The sequence below is a fragment of the Micromesistius poutassou genome (genome assembly GCF_964030765.1).
Source record: "Micromesistius poutassou genome assembly, chromosome: 10".
NCBI classification, from domain to species: Eukaryota; Metazoa; Chordata; class Actinopteri; order Gadiformes; family Gadidae; genus Micromesistius; species Micromesistius poutassou.
Window position 1 is genome coordinate 14841301 of NC_140280.1, and position 10071 is coordinate 14851371.

Consider the following 10071-nt stretch of genomic DNA (forward strand, 5'->3'; position numbering starts at 1 on the left):
ACTTTGACCCTGGCCCCCTGCCTTTCAGGATATGAAATGACCCCCTCACTGGCAGAATGTTTTGGAACAGTTTCAGCTAAGTCTGTTTAATGGAGTCTGGAGCAGGTGAGCCTTGGAGGGCCCAGCATGGCTCCTTTGTTTTGGATTCCTCTTCCCCTCCGTGGGCCATGACACCACAGCAGTTAGCACCCCTAAGCACCACACATAATGAAGACCAACCATGCATGACCATTTCATTTAGAGTTTCTACTGCTTATTTTGTTCTTGTAATAATTTTTATATAATTGTGTTAATTATTATGTTGTTTTGGTATTTTTTGTCAGACTGATTAGTAGACTGCCCAGACTGAATGTATCATTTATAAATGATTCAGTCTGAATGTTTGACTAACTCAGCTCCCACATTGGGTTTTTTTATGAAATAAGCTTGGGAGATTGCGAACGAAATTGTGTGACATCCTCCAAGGATTTAATGAAATTGGCTGTTTCTGTTAGATTGCCAATCTTGATGTTACCTGCGGTGTGTGGCGACTTTGATTCATGAAATACTTCACCAGTAACTAATGTCACTGTTGTCAGTCAAGCCGATTTGGCTGTAAATCATAATCCTTTTTATTGTGTAATTTGGCAACATTTTATTACCTTTTACCCAGACTCCTTACTGGGAGGAATCTGATAAATCCCTGTTTCTGAATCATGAGAATGCAATCTGTCTGGTCACTCAAATGTCAGCAACCAACCCTAATGGACTGCCAAATCTAAGCAGAAAAAGGTCTGAATGTCATTTCCCTAACCCTCCTCATTCGCTATGTAAAACAAAACAAGCGATTGGATTACATGATGAAATCTGAGGCAACCAGCATGCCCATAGAGTTGATTTTGGAAGTCTTGGAGAATTCCTGCTCCACATCGCATTATCCTCTACTTTGCCCCACCTCGGGCTGATGGGCAGACTGCCAGGTGAAGGTTGCCATGACTCCTAACACCACCCCTTCTCCCTACCTACCCCCCTTGGAAGGTGCCAATTTTTTGGTGGGGGGAAGCGGGGGGGGGGGGCAGACTGGGTTTGGGTTTAGACAAAAGATGTCTTCACAATGTCAGCAGAATAATTGCTGGGAATGCTGTGGCTTTTGGTAGGAAATCATGTGATGTTTCAAGCCAAGGTTTTGTTATTGTGCCAAGCAAGAGAAAGGCAAAGAGAAGGGGTAAAAAGGAAAACTTTGAATCCGATGCCAACAAAAAAAAAGGTTTCTATCAAGTTCCTTTCTCCGCCCATTCTCGTTCAGTTACAGAGAAAATGGCGGATGGAGCCGTCTCGTCAGCCAGCTAATTTAGAAAATGCCGTGCAGCTTTTCGGCTTGAATGTTTGCCTGCACCTTAAGAACGGACATTTCCTAACATTTACTAAAGAATGGCATGAGCGGTAGTGGAAAAAACAATGGTCAGATCGAGAAAAAAAATAAAAAAATAAGGACAAGACAAGAGATAGTGAAAGTCTGGCAATGGCGTTTTTTTCCCACTCTCCGCGGTTGCATACCTGTCTTTGTCGCACTGCGGTGGTCGGAATATTCTGGTGTTTAGGACTCTGGCATTGGCACGGTTAATAGTAGCTGACCGTGGTATGCTTGATTACACTGGCATCCCTCTCAGCCGCTCTGATTTATGCAGCTCCTTGCCATGGCTCTCTCCTGCCCGCGGTCTTGGCTGAGTTGCTTAAACCTCTCCCCACAAACGTGGCGCTCATGGCCACGGAGAGGACCGAGAAATGCGATTTCTGGGAGCTTCTTTAGGATAACAATCCACAAGAGTTAGTTCTACATTATGATAAGGACCGTGGATCTAATTTTTATTTCCTGCGACCCGGTGAGAAAAAAGCGAGGCAGAGCACATTTCTTGTTTTACTTTGTCTCTTTGTTGCTCAGACACTGTGGAGACACAATTACCGGCTCTTGCTTCCAACGAATGTGAATATGCTTTAATGCATAATCTCAATAGTACTTCACTAAGCACAACAGCTAATAATTTGTCAATTGTATAATTTCTAATTAAAAGATAATTAATATTCTGTAGCATAATAGGCCTCAACCGCATCCAGCAATGTCCTCTTCATTTAGTTAATTATGTCTTTTGTGTCTTTTCTGTTTTCAGAGGGAGAAGAGTGAAAACTTGAGCTGCCCTGGACACATCAAGAACCACCGAGGCGAGACAGATTCTAAAACAGGTAAGTTATGAGAAAACTTGTCCTTCTTTCTTGGTGGTTGGATGAATGTATCTCATGTATCCTGTAAATACTACAGTCCGTCACTAGGCTGTGACGAGTGAGATGAAGGGTCACTTTAATGCTGTGGCTTCCTTGTTATTGTCCTGGTTTATTTGAATGCTGTGGAGCGCATACACAGCCCAGACAGTGATTGTAAGTAGTGAACCAGGCAAGGGTCCTTCAGGAGTCAAGTGCCATTTCTTCCTACTTGGCTTCTCTTGCAGTGAAATCATCCCAGGGGCAATTACAAGTATTAACACAGTTGTCACGTCACACAAGCTGGGACAGTGATGTTTTGCCTGGATTTTTTTGGTTTCATTTTTTTAATCCCCTTTTCTATTTAACCATTTGACACAAACCCGTAGATCCGATCTTGTGGCGAATATGACAGCACAAGCTCGCTTCTGCAGGTCTCTGTCATCCTGGTGTGATCTTCGTCAAACTGCTGTTTTTGCAGTGTAATTTGATGTTGAAAATACATATTCATCGATGAGGAAGGAGTGCATTTTATAGTTAACATTTTATAACATCTTAAAAAACAAAAGGCAAAATGCTTCGACTGGTAAAATAAATGCAACGTATCCAGTCGTGATTGTAATGCATACAATACGTTTTCTCTGTAATACATTAAAAGACTAAACATTGAGGAAACGGGATGGCAGGAGTAGCTTTTCATGAAGCAAGGAGTCAAGCGCCCCCTGAGGGCAGAAGCCTAGTCACCCTTGGTTTTACAACCAGACTCTGGAAGATCAACGCAGGCCCTGCCTGACGGTCTGTGACTATGCACTGCAACACACTGCCTCAGCACATCTGTTATGTAACCTGGAGCTCCATGCAGACAAAGTGTTTTAAAAGTCATGCAAATGATTCCTACAGCTAACAGGGAGCCATTGGGGGGAATCCAGGAGTGTGCACCTGTGATGTCACCTAGTATAACCTGTGTTATCCCTGGTTGCTGCACTGTGGACTACTGTAGGTAGGTACTGAGAGAGATTACAATGGTCCAGTGGTGAGGAGATGAGGGTATGGACGAGGTTAATGGTTTAAATGGGATCATTTTGGAAAAGGTTCAGAGTTGCAGGAAAATTAACTGGGCAACTTTCTTGACCTGATGTTTAAAGTCTCATTAGGTTTCTGGGTTTTCACAGAGGACCTGGCTCATTCTCTATACTGCTGGAACCCGGTGGGCTAATAGCCTTTTTTTTGGTCTCATGATTGAGTCCAGTGAATTATAATTGCCTTCCTCCGTCTAATAATAGGATTGTGATGCATTGTCATTTTAGTATCATAACAAAAAAAAACAAATACACAACAAACAATAATTCAATAATTCAATTCAATCAATATTGTTGAATTATTTAATTTCGTCCTACCAAACCTAATGAACAAGTTTGAGGAACCTTGACTCGGTAACATGAGGTTTGTTAGGTCATAGAGATGGGAAACTTGTGAAAATGTGTGCATCCGGGTTGAGGTAGTAGGTTGTATGGTTTAGAATTACACCGTGGGAGTTGACTGTACAACCTTCTAGCTTTCCTTGGAGTACACGTACGACATCAAAGACTTGACTTAGGTTTTGAGCTAACAGCTAATTTTAATTAATAGAATAATCGGTTACTGCTTATTATCGATGTGGTTGCTCCATAGCAGATTTATTTTTGCTTGCTCTTGCCTACTTGGGGTTCATGCTTCGTAGTTGACCTTTGCTGACCTTTTCAGCCGAAACTCTTCATTGAGCCTCTCTTTGATATATTTTAGACATGGTTTCCTTTTATAAAGGAAAGTCTACACAGTATTGATCAGGGTGGCAACCTTTTCTCCAGTGCAGTTCACATAAGCTACAACAAATCTGATATAAAACATGGCCTGTATGTAATCCCTCCAGTACAGTTTGTTAATCCACAAGATGTGTTTGATTGTGATTGTGATTTTGAAGCAGTGGGTGATTTGGATAAACACAAGTATTTGGGGTTGATTTTGTCGGTTGATGGTCCAACGGAATGCCATTAAAGACCCGCTTAGTCATTTGGATGCAGAACATTTTAACCTTAATGTTAGAGCGGTGATAAATATTGCTCCTTCCTTTTAAAGGGCATATCTCTCAATAAGGCAGAGCTGAGTGGTAGAACCAATTTCACAGTATAGTGGCTTTACTCTACAAACCGTAGCCTCAGGCTACTTACGGCTCGGTACTCAATCTTACCAGAAGTTTGTTCAACGGGGGGGGTCATGCCATCATTTAAATGGCTTGTGAGATGTGAACTGCTGGCAAACTTTATGACGGACAGATGTGTGTATGTATACAGAATGAAATCGTCAGAGTCATAATACATCTCAGCTGCTCAGTTTCATACACTTCCTGAGTGTACAAATATTGCCCTTTTACAACATGCGCATTTGCACTTTATATCGGAAACTTTTCTCCGAAATTTAGAGGTCTGTTTAGCATTCAGAGACGGCTTCAATGTCTCTACAACTGAACAACCTTACTTTTGACTTTTGTCGGCATGAAAAATAAAGAATGTTAATGCTTTGTGTAGTGGGCCTTGTGATATATTGGATGGTGTTACACACAAAGAGCATTTGTGATGCAAGGTCAGGTTTCAGGTTGAAGCTTGGCCCTCTGACACTAAAGTCTCTGTTTTCTGTAGACTTGTCCACTTGTCTCATTGCTTCTGGCTTCATCTCTACACGACTCCACCCCACAGCTTGTAAAATGACTCCAGTTCATTTAGAAACATGGACCAGCGGGTCATCTCTAGATTTGCCACAGTTTGTTACACTTATTACAGGCTTGATTTGAAATTGCTGGAGAGGCTTCACTATAATTTCTGTTGCAGGTCTTTATCATTTTCAGCTGGAGGGAAGGTCATTTCTAAGTGGACTCGCGTTTAGGGACCATTCATGTATTCTCGTCTTTTTGGCAACAAGTCACTTTTACAATTACAATGTATTTCATACACACATCTATTGTTTGTTTGGCAGTCCTTTTAAAGAAATGTGTACTGTAATCTTTGTATACCTTGGTGGTTCTTCATTTAAATTGGTAATTTATCTATTTTGCAATTTATCAGACAGTAATAGCCAAGTCATGACCTATATCCTACAGGAATTGTGAAAAACCCAAACCGCATATAGCTTTAGGACTGGCTTAGCATGAAACTTGGTAAACCCTATTCAGAAATGGCACCTCCATGCAGAGATTTTAAGATGTGTCTGAGATGGACTGCAGCCACATCTGGCATTTATGTGGAAGTCCAAATGCATTTGCAGTGACCACTCCTGATCGTATTTCCCTTTGCCGCTCAATATGCAAATAACTGTTAACCACTTTCCGCAATGTTTCCATAGAGTTCGCAGACATCGAGCGAGGCTAGCTGGAGTGGCCTCGTGGTAATTGAGCCTCACTGAGATGCGGAATTGTTTTCAAATTCATGTTGGAAGAATCTGGCTAACACAATATGCAAACACGTGGGGTTGATTGAGTGGATAGAGGTTGAATCACAGTTTTAATGATGATGTTGGCATGTGACTGATCGCATACCCTAAGCGATGGGGTGCCAAGTCAAATACCATCAGGGATGCATGTGGATTCAGTCACACTTCAGTTTTTTTTTTTGCTAATCATTTGCCAAAGTTTACAAGGCCACAAGGACTGGCAACAGTTACCCATTTCTCCATGTTTTTCTGTATCTGTTGCCAAATGTTTTCAGTTTCATGTCAGGTCAACTAGCAACCTGACCTGTAATTTGGGTATTTATTGGAAAGCACCTTGAGCTGCTTCCAAATGAGCCCACAGAAAATTGTATAATTCAGCTTTCATTGTGGTGATATGCTCACACCTCGAGTGTGTCACAGATTCTGTATTAATTCTGACAATGTACTAGGAGAAGGGTAAATCCATGGGAACTATAATCCATTCATCAACTTTCAGCTAAGTCACTTGAACAGATAATGCCTGCTTTTTTCAACCAACTGAAAACAAGGTAGCAAACACCCGAGTTTTTGCTCACACACATTAATTATGTCACGTGACTACTCATATATTCCAGATTCCCGCTGGCCTAACGGCCTCCATTTCCCCAGCAGTTTAACATCACCATGGGAGTAGGGCAGCAACAAGCTTTGGTTAATTATGAAAGAGAAGAATGCTTTCTGCTTGTCTTTCTTCGCCCACCAACTCCAATGGCTCTTCCAGATGTGTTGTCGCCACCGAGCGTTGTGCTGGCTCAGCACTCATCCGTTCAGCTGCCCCGGCAGCAGCGCTAAAAGTCATTGGTTCCAGCTGGGTTGTCATTTATGGGATGGCTGAACAAATAAATTATGGGATTAGATAGCGGGCGGATAGGGCCTCTGGTTTTCTCCTGAACTCCCTCAACAATCGTTTCTTGTTGTTGCTCGCCGTCCCACAGCCTTAGTGTTCTTGATTGATTTTTTTTATTCAAATATACAACGTTGGAGCAGTTCTATTAGACTCCAAGGCACACACGTGTCTTTCGTTACAAGGTAGCGCCGTGCTGTTGATGATGATCGCTTTCTTTTGCCGTTCTCTTGGTTGTTTAGAGCTGCAGAACCGACGTGTAACCTATGGACACACAAACAACACACAAACACGGGCCGCCATGGCAACCCCTGATCTCTTAAGATTTTAAGAGGCACACGCTTCAGCATAGACACACATGAGAGCCGGGGAGTCAGCCAATGGTCTAAGCAGCTTGTCTAACAATGGGATGAACTGTGACGACACACACACACACACACACACACACACACACACACACCCTGAAGGAGCAAATTGAATAAAGAACCTGAAAACATTTGTTTATATCAAGTTCAGTGGCTATTTCTATAATTTTCACAAAAATCACACTGACGAAAGCAAGGGTCGTTGAATGGCCCAGGTGCAGGGAGAGCGATTCCTCTTAATGCGGCCGAGATAATGGCAAATGAATAATCATAACACACCAATGGCAGACGGGGGGGTGTCATCGATCTGTCTGGACTCAGCCCCTCTCCGCCTGCTGCATCAGCCACTCTCCCCCTATTGATACGCTCTTGCCCCTTGACCCCTGGGACAGATCAATGCCATTGATCTGAGAAGGGCAGGGACAAGGGCAAGAACTGCTGACTGGCCCGACAGCCAGTGTGACAAGACATGATCGTCATTATTTGTCCCGCTGGCTAGCTGGTTGGCTGGCTTGCCGGAGAGGCGGTGTGCATCGCATATTCTCTAACCCCCCCCCCCCCCCCCCCCTTCCTCCGCCCAGCCCTCTCCTTCACTCACACACTTTCCACTCTTTTTATATAACTCCTCCTTCTTGCTCCAATCCTCCATCCTGTGTTTTCCACACTGTCTGCGACGTGGCCATTGTTTGACTACCTGTCTGTTGCGTGAGGCCCGTCTGCTGTGCCACAGATATGGATCAGACTGCCCAGCTATTTCGGGCTCTTTGTGTAAAAAAAAGAACCCCACCAAAAAACAAGTCATTGCGTCATGGCAAATGGCAGCACCCATGCCATTCGACTCGATTCAGCTGCAACCCTTCCTGTTCACCTTTTGGATTATATTCAACCAAATTGGTTTTATTCGTTAGTGTTGAATACAATGTGCTTGGGTAGTGGTCTGTGCTGCCATTGGGCTGCAGCATCTTTACTGTGGGATGGGGGAAATAACTTGGCGTCATCCGTGTCTTACCGACGCAAAACAAAGACGGCGTGTGGTTATGGTGTAGACTGTTGTTATCTGTTAATGCAGTTTGTCTCATAAAAATGGATGTCATTGCATTACGTGGCTTAATTACACTCGCAAGCTACCTATTTTTAGTCTAGACCGACGAAGTGAGCGATTAGTAGATGGGAGCAATATATTTGTGTGTGTGTGTGTGTGTGTCTCTGTCTGTGTGTGTGTGTGCGTATCAAGGCGAAGGGCGGGGGAGAGGCGGCAGCTCCAGACGCTGCAGTGACATGGCTGTAATAGAGCTGATTGATCACTCCCCCACACACTCACACACCCACACACACACACACACACACACACACACACACACACACACGCAGAAAATAGCACACCCCCAAAGCCCCTGCGGTCGCCACCGCCATCATCAGGCCAGAGACGCACCCTCCCCCACTAGACTTCAACCTGGTCACGGTATTGACATTGGCCGAAGCGTTCGTTTCACCTCGACGCCGAAACGCTTCTGTTGTTCTGCCGCCGATGCCGCAGCCGGTCGCCATTGCCTCGCTTCCTCGTCCCCCCCGTGGACCGCGGACCTCGAGGAAGCAAAAGGGGCGAAATGACATTTAGCAAATTCATCCCCTCTTTCTTCCCTTTTTCCCTGCACTGCGACAGAGCCTCCCCGAACCCGCTGTTTTTTCCATTTGAATTAAAAGGGCATAATCAATCAATGATAACATTTGTGGCGCTCTCTCCCCGCCCCCCCCTTTGCTGTCAGGCGGGGTCACAACCCTAATCTATCGCAGGGTGTTGGGGGGGGGCGATTAGGCGCACAGATTAGACCGAGCCGTCTCATAAGGAGAAGCAAACAAACATGAGGGCACGGAGACCCCTACGGTTCACCATGAGCTCCCTCCTCTCGCTCTCCTCCCAGACAGGACGTACAGCAAACATCCATCAAACGTTGCAGAGTGCGACAAATACAAGGCTGCAGAGAAAAAAAAAGAATGCGTCGTATAGCAGACGAGGAAATGACGCTATATATGACATTCAACACAATGGCCAGCGATGGACGGCGGTTTTTGTTGGTGTGTCCTGTGGTAGGGGATCGGTCAAAGCTTTCTCCTGATTAGAGATGCATTATATACACCCCTCTCAGCCCTGATAACCCTCCCCCCTCTCCGAGACACACACACATACAGACCATGCATTCACACACCTATAAAGGTACAATGACACTCATTCCCATTAGCATTGAATTCATTTTTATTTGCCCATGTTATACTAAACCCGTCGCAGTGCTGCAGAGGACCTATCATCCTCAGCTTCCACATGTGTGTGTGAACGTACGTATGAATATAGAACATTTTTACGAAATACATTATTTGATCCCCCCCCCCCCCACCAAACGCAAAAATCGAAATGAAGGAATGTCCTGCGGACCTGGAAATAGTTTCGTCGGCGTGTTTATTTTCTCTGAAGGGAGGCGTCGGAATGTGAAGGCGCTGTCTGTCGCCCCGGCGCGCCGCTGGGGAGCGTGGTCAAAATGTTGTGACAGTCGCCGTTTGTGCTCATGCTTGACGCGGCCCCGCGTCGCAGTCCGCTCCCGCATCCCGTCGGAATAAATTAACAAATCTGATCATTGTGCCGATTGTGTCCACACAGGTGGCCCGGACGCAAACCGCACCTGGTCCGATTTCTTAATTTCTCTCGTTATTATTCGATGTTTTTTATTCAATTGTTTTTTTTTCCTTTTTTTTTCCCGCTCGCCGGCGTTGTTGAAGTTCCAGAGTGTGCGTCGTTGCGTTTGTTTGTTGTCGCCTGTCTTCCTGTTTGTCATCTGTGCCATTGGCTGCCAGCAGTGTTTTCTGTCTGTTCAGGCTGTGCCCTGTTTGTGTGTTGTCTCAGATGACTGTGTTTGTTTCCTGCCTCCAATATTGTGTCAGAGACTATGTCTGTCTACAGTCGCACATGACTGTCTGTGCATTTGTCTGTGCGCATGTCTGTCTGTGTGTATGTGTGTGTGTCTCTGTGTGCCTGTCTGTGTGTGTGTGTGTGTGTGTGGCTACGGGTACGAGTCGGATTCATGTTGCGTTGTGCTGTTGCGCGACGGCGGCGAAGCGCTAGAGCGCATCTTC

General features: G+C 44.8%; 1 long non-coding RNA gene across 1 annotated transcript in view; it reads left to right on the forward strand.

Moving 5' to 3' along the window:
- The window catches only part of LOC311354857, a 41059-nt gene that overhangs the window by 22939 nt on the left and 8049 nt on the right, over positions 1–10071 (forward strand). Inside the window, exon 2 of the long non-coding RNA XR_014637323.1 lies at positions 2148–2220. This is a non-coding gene — a long non-coding RNA (uncharacterized lncRNA). The remainder of the gene's footprint in view (positions 1–2147; positions 2221–10071) is intronic.